Source organism: Danio rerio, chromosome 4 (genome assembly GCF_052040795.2).
Source record: "Danio rerio strain M-AB ecotype USA chromosome 4, GRCz13ab, whole genome shotgun sequence".
In the NCBI taxonomy this organism is placed as follows: Eukaryota; Metazoa; Chordata; class Actinopteri; order Cypriniformes; family Danionidae; genus Danio; species Danio rerio.
Window position 1 is genome coordinate 46,693,774 of NC_141024.2, and position 11,099 is coordinate 46,704,872.

Sequence of the window (11,099 nt, forward strand, 5' to 3'; positions counted from 1 at the left end):
TAAGCACAGACCTGTGTATTACCATTTGTAACTGATCTGCTTTTCACTCAATAACTTCAAATGACACCAATCGCTGCTTTCCTCCACTTTATTTAGTCCTGCAGAAGACAATTTAACACAAACACGTTGTCTTTTGGCTTTACTGCACATTCCACCCCCTCATCAATACAGAGCAGCATTGTGAGGTCGAATGAATTATTTTCTTAATAATTCATGTAATTACATTTGGTAAATTTGACAATTTATACACAATTACACACATAATCTCTTATAATTTTACACTTTGAGAAATTATCAATTTAAAATGTATAGGAAAACACTTTTTTCCTCTACAGTTACAACAAAATGAAAATTTCTTTATCATTAGAAACCAGACTTAACTAGATACAAAAATGTGTAAAAATCACGCACAACAGAGCCACCTGGTGGACAAAGTTCAGCGTTTCTCCCACTGTAGGAGATCTTTCACTAAGTCTCTGTGGCGCAATCGGTTAGTACGTTTTGCTGTTAACTGAAAGGTTGGTGGTTCAAGCCCCCCCAGGGAGGAGTTAAGCATTTTGCTGCCTTGCAACTGCTAACACGTGCACTGGGCATACATCATGAGCCATATTCTGTCCAGCGTTGCAAGATGAAATAAGGATTAAGCAGAAGATTTTCATGGGTAGGGAAGGTATTGATGTAAACGCTAACTAGCTCGTGAACAAAGTTCTTACCAGCCTGGCTAGCTCAGTCGATAGAGCATGAGACTCTTAATCTCAGGGTCGTGGGTTCGAGCCCCACGTTGGGCGTTTTTGTGACCTTTTTGTCTCTCTTTCAGCAAACTTTCATTTGGGTTCATGTAGCAGACCTTTAGAGACAAAGTTAAGCATTTCTACCACTGTAGGAGACCTTTTACTAAGTCTCTGTGGCGCAATTGGTTAGCGAGTTCGGCTCTTTACTGAAAGGTTTGTGGTTCAAGCCCATCCAGCGATGCGTTAAGCGTTTTGCTGCCTTGCAACTGCTAACATGTGCACTGGGCATAGATCCTGGGCCACATTCTGTCCAGCGTTACAAGATGAAATCAGGATGTGGCAGAAAATTTGTATGGGTAGGGAAGGTATTGATGTAAAGAGTGTCTAGCTCTTGAACAAGGTGCTCACCACCCTGGCTAGCTCAGTTGGTAGGGCATGAGACTCTTAATCTCAAGGTTGTGGCTTCATCCCCCACGTTGGGCGCTTCTGTGACCTTTTTGTCTCTCTTTCAGCAAAATTTCAATCGAGTTTATATAGAAGACCTTTAGAGACAAAGTTCAGCATTTCTGCCACTGTAGGTGACCTTTCAATAAGTCTCTGTGGTGCAATCGGTTTGCACGTTCGGCTGTTAACTGAAAGGCTGGTGGTTCAAGCCCACCCAGGAACGAATTAAGCATTTTTCTGCCTTGCGACTACTAACATGTGACCTAGGCATAGATCCTGGGCCATATTCTGTCCAGCGTTGCAAGATGACATCAGGATTAAGCAGAAAAAGTTTCATGGGTAGGGAAGATATTGATGTAAATGGTAACTAGCTCTTGAACAAAGTCCTCAACGACCCTGCTAGCTTAGTCGGTAGAGCATGAGACTCTTAATCTCAGGGTCGTGGGTTCGAGACCCACGTTGGGCGTTTCTGTGACCTTTTGTCTCTCTTTCAGCAAACTTTCATTCGGGTTCATATAGCAGACCTTTAGAGACAAAGTTCAGCCTTTCTACCACTGTAGGTGACCTTTTACTAAGTCTCTGTGGTGCATTTGGTTAGCGTGTTCAGCTGTTACCTGAAAGTTTGGTGGTTCAAGCCCATCCAGTGACGAGTTAAAAATGATCCTACCTTGCAACTGCTAACATGTGCACTCAGCATAGATCCTGGGCCATATTCTGTCCAGCGTTGCAAGATGAAATCAGGATGTAGCTGAAAATTTGTATGGGTAGGGAAGGTATTGATGTAAATGGTAACTAGCTCTTGAACAAAATCCTCAACAACCCCGCTAGCTTAGTTGGTAGAGCATGAGACTCTTAATCACAGGGTCTTATGTTCAAGCTCCACGTTTGGGTGTTTATGTGACCTTTTTGACTCTCTTTCAGCAAACTTTAATTTGGGTTCATATAGCAAAGTTCAGCGTTTCTACCACTGTAGGTGACCTTTCACTAAGTCCTTGTGGCGCTACCTGGATCAGGATCGTCTGTCTCAGCCTCTCTCCTCGTCCAATTGTTGCGCTTGCTCTCCATTGTGAGAATGGACGAGAGCCAATCACCGCACTCGCTCTCCATCGTGAGAATGGACGGGAGCCAATCGCCGCTCTCGCTCTTTATTGTCAGAATGGATGAGAGCCAATCGCGTCGCGGCATATGCAAATGAATAACAACACCGCTGTATTCTCATGAGTGCACAGCACAATATAACAGATCAAGGTAAGTTCTTTTTGTCATCATTTAAATCTACTGATAAAAGCTGTTTTGTCGATTGTAGTCTTTTGTTATGTCACAGTCTTGGCCTCCTACACTGATTTATTATTGTATGACAAGAGTTTTAACAAAAGTCACCCTAAGTTCACAGTTTTGTGCATAGTGTTATGCGCATAGGTCACGACCCGGACCCTGTTTAACATTACAGACTTTTGATACGGTTGTAGAAATCATTGATTTGTTCCCACGTGTGTTTAATTTAAAGGGGTGGTCCACTATGATCTCATATTTTAAACTTTAGTCGATGTGTAATGTAGCTGTGTGAACATAAACAACATCTCTGAATGTAAAAAGTTCTAAGTTCAATGCAAAGGGAGACCTTGGTTTTTACAGAGTTAGCTTAGCAAATCCTACAATGAACAAATTTTAGGGACTACAAAAAAATACTTCCGCCTCCTGTGACATCACAAGTTCATTTACTGCACATCCCACACTGTGCATGCAGGTAAGGGCCGTGGCCAGAAGCACTTTAACGTTATAGCGAGATGAAGCTAAAAATGCGTCTAAACACGGCTGTTTCCACAGAGCTTCGTCTGTTTCTGTATTTAGGCTTCCAAAGGACACGACACAAAGACACAAGTGCCTTCAGTTCAATATTAAATATCTTCCAGAAAATTATAAAATACTCAGCAAGCATGATTTGACAAAACAGCTCCAGAATCTCTCCCAGTTCAGTGCTGGACTCGGCTAAAATCTCCTCAAAGCAAAAGTTGTAAGCTACAAGTAAGTGTTTTTATTTGTTAAAATTGATCATGACATGTACAGTGTCTAGCATTAACGGTATGCTGTAGCAATGATGTAAACAATGCGAAATGCTGCTTTGCGGGCAAACGATTTAGCTACAAATTCATATCTATCAGCCAAACTGCTGTAACACACACTCACTCCACCAGCATGTTCGTGTCTCTTATGTGTGTGCGCACGGGACTGCTGATTGTCTTCAGGCAGCTTTTCCATGTGTTTCACATCTCAGATAATGAAGTCGCAAAAGATATGTGGATGATTCATATTACTTAAACTTGCATATTCCGGATACTCGTGAAAGACGTCATAACGCATAAAGTTAAAAAAAAATACAGATTAGCTTACCTGACTAGTGGTCACAGCAGAATAATAAATCAAGGCTCAACAGGTAGCATAAACAAAGTATGGGGAGAAAACAGAATAAACGAAGGCTGAAAACAAAAGGTGCACCACTCCACGTCTGGACGGACGCTCAAATCCCCGTCACTGAAACACTGCAGAGCGAGCTCTTAAATCGCCAACAGTCAATGGTCTGCAGGTGCGGAGGAATCAACTTAAAATCAAAACACAAACAGATACAAAATACTAGAAGGCGACAAAGTAACATAAATAAATAAATAATAAATACATGGACATGTAACATCCACGTTTCTAATAATTGCTTATGAAAGGTTGATCATTTAATGGGAAGTTGAGTACATTTGGAGTCACAAGAAAGCAAAAAGTTTAATTCAAGTTCAAGTTCTATTTATTTATATAGCACGTTTCCAACTGCCACAGGGCTGCACAAAGTGCTTTACAGAGAGAAAATAAACACATGATGACACAGCATAAAACAGTAAAAATAGCAATAGGCTCATAATAAGAAGGAACATAGAAAAATGATCAATAAAAGAGCAAAAATAAAAAATAGTAAAAATAATAATAAAATTTTTTTTCCTTATTAAAAGATGCTACCACAGTTGACCAACACTAAACACAATAAAGAACATGACCGTTTTAATCCAGCACATTTGTCAAAGAAGAGATTTGTAATATAAAACCAGTGAATGACTTTGGTAAAGGCAGTGCTTCATCCAATTCATTTTAAACATTGTCAAATCAAGAACAGTGAGTCCACCTTTAGAAAAGCTTATTGTTTTTCTTTTGACATATTCTGTCCTGTTTTTCCAGATGAACTGAAATACAGCCCTATCAATCTCTGTACACATTTCGGGATTTGCATATACTGTAAGGAGAGAGCGGGATAGACCAGCCTTGATATTCCTTCAGCTTTGGAAAGTAGAAGACGTCCATGGATAGTCGGGTTCCTCTGAGACCAGCAATTAAACACAGTTTTGACTTTCTTTAAACATTTAGAAAAGTTCTGATCCTTTCAGAAGAACATTTATTAATTGTAATACTTCAATATGTGATGGTGTGCCTGACCTTAACTCCACAAACATCTAAGATATCAGAATGAAGAATTGTCAACAGATTTTTCTGATTAACAGAAAGGCCAAAGCAATTGACCACATAAAGATTAAGAAGCTCTGCAACCCCCAGAAACTGAAAAGGGGAAACAGGACAACCTTGTCTGATTCCTCTTCCAATGACAAAACGTGGAGAAGCTCCATGAGGCAAAGACACATTACTAGTGAAGTCTTTATACAGAGTCTGAACAGTTCTCACAAACTCTTGACCAAAGCCAAAATGCTTCAAAGTGTCTGCATGAAGAGATGCTCGACAGCGTCGAAGGCCTTGTAAAAGTCTAAACACAAAATGAGAGCATCTTCGTTCACCAACTCTGAGCAATCTAAAAGGTCTAAAACAAGGCGGATATTATTGAAACATGTCAATCTTTCATGAAACCTGATTGTGAGAGTGAAATGTGTTTAATCTTCTAGCATATACTGTGGAGAGAATTTAATAATCAGAATTAAGCAGAGTTACGGGACGCCAGTTATCAAGAAAAGGTTTCTCCTTATTTGGTTTAGGGATCAGTGTGATTATGCCTTGCTTCATTGATTCAGCTAATCATTCTCTATCTGAGCTTTCTTTGAACATATTCAACATTACCAAACAGCCTATACAGTTCAAATGGCAAACCATCTGGTACTGGGCTTTTATTAAATGGGTTTACTGTAATTATAGTGTCCAATTCCTCTACAGTTATTACAGTCTCTCAAACATCATGATGATCGTCACTAATGGTTGGAATAAATGACTGAACATTACAAAATAATTGATCAGAGCAATTTGGCTGAAAGGAAGAAGTAAGACTGGGAAAACTCATATACAAACTTTAATATTGTTCCTTTATCTGAGATGAGGTGACCATTAATATCAAGGGTTGATGTCCTTTTCTGCTCACCTCTTCTCTTTTCTGCATTAAGAAAAATAGGTTGAATTATTTTCTCCAAATTCTGGCCACTTGACCTTATTAAAGGCACCTTTGTCCGTCTCCACATTAAGAGTATCAAGGTCTTTCTTCAGTGTATATAAATTTGAAGAAGATTTTATTGTCTCAGTGTGTAGTATTTTCTAAGTGTAAAGCAGTTAATTTTCTCTTCTCAAAATGTATGTAGTGTTTGCAGCAAACATGCCAGCATGTGTTAAAAATACTGTGTAATATGAGTATGCCTGCACAGAAGCAACACTAGGAGAAGGCTATTACTGAATGGCTGATTGTGTAGAATAACTGAATATGTAAAGCACTGATCATATATGTTAAATACTTGTATGAAGCTATATGTGGCAGAAGTTAGAATGAGTAACATATTATCAAGTTATTATCCTATCATAACAATGTATGTAAACCCTTAGTTCCTTTGCATAAGTTGTATCTATACATTAGGTCCACTAATTAGATTTCTAGTCCACCGCCTTAACCACTCGGCCACGAATACAAGACTGCCTGTACTGCTATTTCTTTATGCCTAGTACACATATTGTGCATCCAGATGAAACTTTCATCAAGCGATAGCTCAACGGCAAAAGCTGTGGCTCCACAAAATGAGCCTCACACTCCCCAAACAGGGACTTGAACCCTGGACCTTCAGATTAAAAGTCTGACGCTGTATCGACTGAGCTATCCGGGCTCCACAACAGAAATTTACAAGTAGGCAAGGTATAGGGTTGACTTAGGTAGACTTAGGGAAAGGTCACCTACAGTTGTAGAAAGGCGTAACTTTGTCTCAAAAGGTCTGCTATATGAACCCTAATGTAAGTTTGCTGAGAGAGAGAGAGAGAGAGCAAAGTAACAAAAACACCCAACGTGGGGCTCGAACCCACAACCTTGAGATTAAGGGTCTCATACTCTACCGACTGAATTAGACGAGCTGATGAGGAGTCCTTTCAAGAGCTAGACACTGTTTACAGTAATACCATCTTGTAACGCTGGACAGAATGTGGCCCAGGATCTATGCCCAATGCATGTGTTAGCAGTTGCAAGGCAGCAAAATGCCTAATTCGTTCCTGGGTGGGCTTGAACCACCAACCAATCAGTTAACAGCCTACACGCTTACCTATTGCGCCAAAAGGTAGTAGGGAAAGGTCACCTACAGTGATAGAAAGGCGTTACTTTGTCTCAAAAGGTCTGCTATATGAACCCTAATGTAAGTTGGGCTTGAAACACAAACCTATCAGTTATCAGCCTACACGCTAACCTATTGCGCCACAGAAATTTAGAGAAGAGTCACCTACAGTTGTAGATAGGCGTAACTTTGTCTCAAAAGGTCTGCTATATGAACCCCTAATGTAAGTTTGCTTAGAGAGAGAGAAAAAAGTAACACCCAACGTGGGGCTCGAACCCACGACCCTGAGATTGAGAGTCTCATGCTCTACTGACTGAACTAGACGAGCTGATGAGGAGTCCTTTCAAGAGCTAGACACCGTTTACATTAATACATTCCCTACCCGTGACTACCTTCTGCTAAATCCTGATTTCATCTCCTAACGCTGGACAGAATGTGGCCCAGGATCTACGCCCAGTGCAGGTGTTAGTAGTTGCAAGGCGGCAAAATGCCTAAAGCGTCCCTGGGTGGGCTTGAACCACCAACCTATCAGTTAACAGCCTACACGCTAAACTATTGCGCCACAGAGTATTAGGGAAAGGTCACCTACAGTGGTAGAAAGGCGTAACTTTGTCTCAAAAGGTCTGTCATATGAACCCTAATGTAAGTTTGCTGAGAGAGAGAGAGAAAAGTAACAGTAACGCCCAACGTGAGGCTCGAACCCACGACCCTGAGATTAAGAGTCTCATGCTCTACTGACTGAGCTAGCCAGGCTGATGAGAAGCTCTTTCAAGAGCTAGACACCGTTTACAGTAATACCTTCCCTACCCGTGACAATCTTCTGCTAAATCCTGATTTCATCTTGTAACGCTGGACAGAATGTGGCCCAGGATCTATGTCCAGTGCACGTGTTAGCAGTTGCAAGGCAGCAAAATGCCTAATTTGCGCCACAGAGACTTAGGGAAAGGTCACCTACAGTTGTAGAAAGGCATAACTTTGTCTCAAAAGGTCTGCTATATGAACCCTAATGTAAGTTTGCTGAGAGAGAGAGAGCAAAGGGACAGAAACACCCAACGTGCGGCTCGAACCCACGACCCTGAGATTAAGAGTCACATGTTCTACTGACTGAGCTAGCCAGGCTGATGAGAAGCTCTTTCAAGAGCTAGACACCAATTTCAGTAATACCTTCCCTACCCATGACAATCTTCTGCTAAAACCTGATTTCATCTTGTAACACTGGGTGGGCTTAAACCACCAACCTTTCAGTTAACAGCCGAACGCGCTAACCGATTGCACCACAGAGACTTAGTAAGAGGTCACCTACAGTGGTACAAAGGCGTAACTTTGTTTCAAAAGGTCTGCTATATGAACCCTAATGTAAGTTTGCTGAGAGAGACAGAGGCAACAGAAACACCCAATGTGGGGCTCGAACCCCCAACCCTGAGATTAAGGGTCTCATGCTCTACCAACTGAACTAGACGAGCTTATGATGAGTCCTATTAAGAGCTAGACACCGTTTACAGTAATACCTTCCCTACCCGTGACAACCTTCTGCTAAATCCTGATTTCATCTTCTAACGCTGGACAGAATGTGGCCCAGGATCTATGCCCAGTGCACGTGTTAGCAGTTGCAAGGCAGCAAAATGCCTAATTCGTTCCTGGGTGGGCTTGAACCACCAACGTATCAGTTAGCAGCCGAACGCGCTAACCTATTGCACCACAGAGTATAAGGGAAAGATCACCTACAGTGGTAGAAAGGCGTAACTTTGTCTCAAAAGGTCTGCTATATGAACCCTAATGTAAGTTTGCTGAGAGAGAGAGAAAAAAGTAACAGTAACGCCCAACGTGGGGCTCGAACCCACGACCCTGAGTTTAAGAGTCTCATGCTCTACCGACTGAGCTAGCCGGGCTGATGAGAAGCTCTTTCAAGAGCTAGACACCATTCAGAGTAATACCTTCCCTACCCGTGACAACCTTCTGCTAAATCCTGATTTCATCTTGTAACGCTGGACAGAATGTGGCCCAGGATCTATGTCCAGTGCACGTGTTAGCAGTTGCAAGGCAGCAAAATGCCTAATTCGACCCTGGGTGGGCTTGAACCACCAACCTTTCAGTTAACAGCCGAACGCGCTAACCGATTGCGCCACAGAGACTTAATAAGAGATCACCTACAGTGGTACAAACGCGTAACTTTGTTTCAAAAGGTCTGCTATATGAACCCTAATGTAAGTTTGCTTAGAGAGAGAGAGGCAACAGAAACACCCAACGTGGGGCTCATAACCACGACACTGAAATTAAGGGTCTCATGCTCTACTGACTGAACTAGACGAGCTGATGAGGAGTCCTTTCAAGAGCTAGACACCGTTTACATTAATACCTTCCCTACCCGTGACTACCTTCTGCTAAATCCTGATTTCATCTTCTAACGCTGGACAGAATGTGGCCCAGGATCTATGCCCAGTGCAGGTGTTAGTAGTTGCAAGGCAGCAAAATGCCTAAAGCGTCCCTGGGTGGGCTTGAAACACAAACCTAGCAATTAACAGCCTACACACTAACCTATTGCGCCACAGAAATTTAGAGAAGAGTCACCTACAGTTGTAGATAGGCGTAACTTTGTCTCAAAAGGTCTGCTATATGAACGCCTAATGTAAGTTTGCTGAGAGAGAGAGAGAAAAAGCAACAGAGACGCCCAACGTGGGGCTCGAACCCACGACCCTGAGATTAAGAGTCTCATGCTTTACCGACTGAGCTAGCCGGGCTTATGAGAAGCTCTATCAAGAGCTAGACCCCGTTTACAGTAATACCTTCCCCACCCGTGACAATCTTCTGCTAAATCCTGATTTCATCTTGTAACGCTGGACAGAATGTGGCCCAGGATCTATGCCCAGTGCATGTGTTAGCAGTTGCAAGGCAGCAAAATGCCTAATTCGTTCCTGGGTGGGCTTGGACCACCAACCAATCAGTTAACAGCCTACTCGCTTTCCTATTGCGCCACAAGGTATTAGGGAAAGGTCACCTACAGTGATAGAAAGGCGTAACTTTGTCTCAAAAGGTCTGCTATATAAACCCTAATGTAAGTTTGCTGAGAGAGAGAGAAAAAAGTAACAGTAACCCCCAACGTGGGGCTCGAACACACGACCCTAAGATTAAGAGTCTCATGCTCTACCGTCTGAGCTAGCCGGGCTGATGAGAAACTCTTTAAAGAGCTAGACACCATTCACAGTAACACCTTCCCTACCCGTGACAACCTTCTGCTAAATTCTGATTTCATCTTGTAACGCTGGACAGAATGTGGCCCAGGATCTATGTCCAGTGCACGTGTTAGCAGTTGCAAGGCAGCAAAATGCCTAATTCGTCCCTGGGTGGGCTTGAACCACCAACCTTTCAGTTAACAGCCGAACGCGCTAACCGATTGCGCCACAGAGACTTAATAAGAGATCACCTACAGTGGTACAAACGCCTAACTTTGTTTCAAAAGGTCTGCTATATGAACCCTAATGTAAGTTTGCTGAGAGAGAGAGAGGCAACAGAAACACCCAACATGGGGCTCGTAACCACGACCCTGAAATTAAGGGTCTCATGCTCTACTGACTGAACTAGACGAGCTGATGAGGAGTCCTTTCAAGAGCTAGACACCGTTTACATTAATACATTCCCTACCCGTGACTACCTTTTGCTAAATCCTGATTTCATCTTCTAACGCTGGACAGAATGTGGCCCAGGATCTATGCCCAGTGCAGGTGTTAGTAGTTGCAAGGCAGCAAAATGCCTAAAGCGTCCCTGGGTGGGCTTGAACCACCAACCTATCAGTTAACAGCCTACACGCTAACCTATTGCGCCACAGAGTATTAGGGAAAGGTCACCTACAGTGGTAGAAAGGCGTAACTTTGTCTCAAAAGGTCTGCCATATGAACCCTAATGTAAGTTTGCTGAGAGAGAGAGAGAAAAGTAACAGTAACGCCCAACATGGGGCTCGAACCCACGACCCTGAGATTAAGAGTCTCATGCTCTACCGACTGAGCTAGCCAGGCTGATGAGAAGCGCTTTCAAGAGCTAGACACCATTCACAGTCATACCTTCCCTACTCGTGACAACCTTCTGCTAAATCCTGATTTCATCTTGTAACGCTGGACAGAATGTGGCCCAGGATCTATGTCCAGTGCACGTGTTAGCAGTTGCAAGTCAGCAAAATGCCTAATTCGTCCCTGGGTGGGCTTGAACCACCAACCTTTCAGTTAACAGCCGAACGCACTAACCGATTGCGCCACAGAGACTTAATAAGAGATCACCTACAGTGGTACAAACGCGTAACTTTGTTTCAAAAGGTCTGCTATATGAACCCTAATGTAAGTTTGCTTAGAGAGAGAGAGGCAACAGAAACACC

The 11,099-nt window shown here is 42.6% G+C and overlaps 1 protein-coding gene and 2 non-coding genes across 3 annotated transcripts in view; all 3 read right to left on the reverse strand.

Moving 5' to 3' along the window:
- Positions 1–11,099, reverse strand: part of LOC148681932 (uncharacterized) — a 398,953-nt gene that overhangs the window by 379,620 nt on the left and 8,234 nt on the right. The window lies entirely within an intron of this gene.
- On the reverse strand, positions 9,402–9,474 carry trnak-cuu (transfer RNA lysine (anticodon CUU)). Its single transcript has one exon. It is a non-coding gene; the product is annotated as a tRNA-Lys (tRNA).
- trnan-guu (transfer RNA asparagine (anticodon GUU)) lies at positions 10,069–10,142 on the reverse strand. The gene has a single exon. It is a non-coding gene; the product is annotated as a tRNA-Asn (tRNA).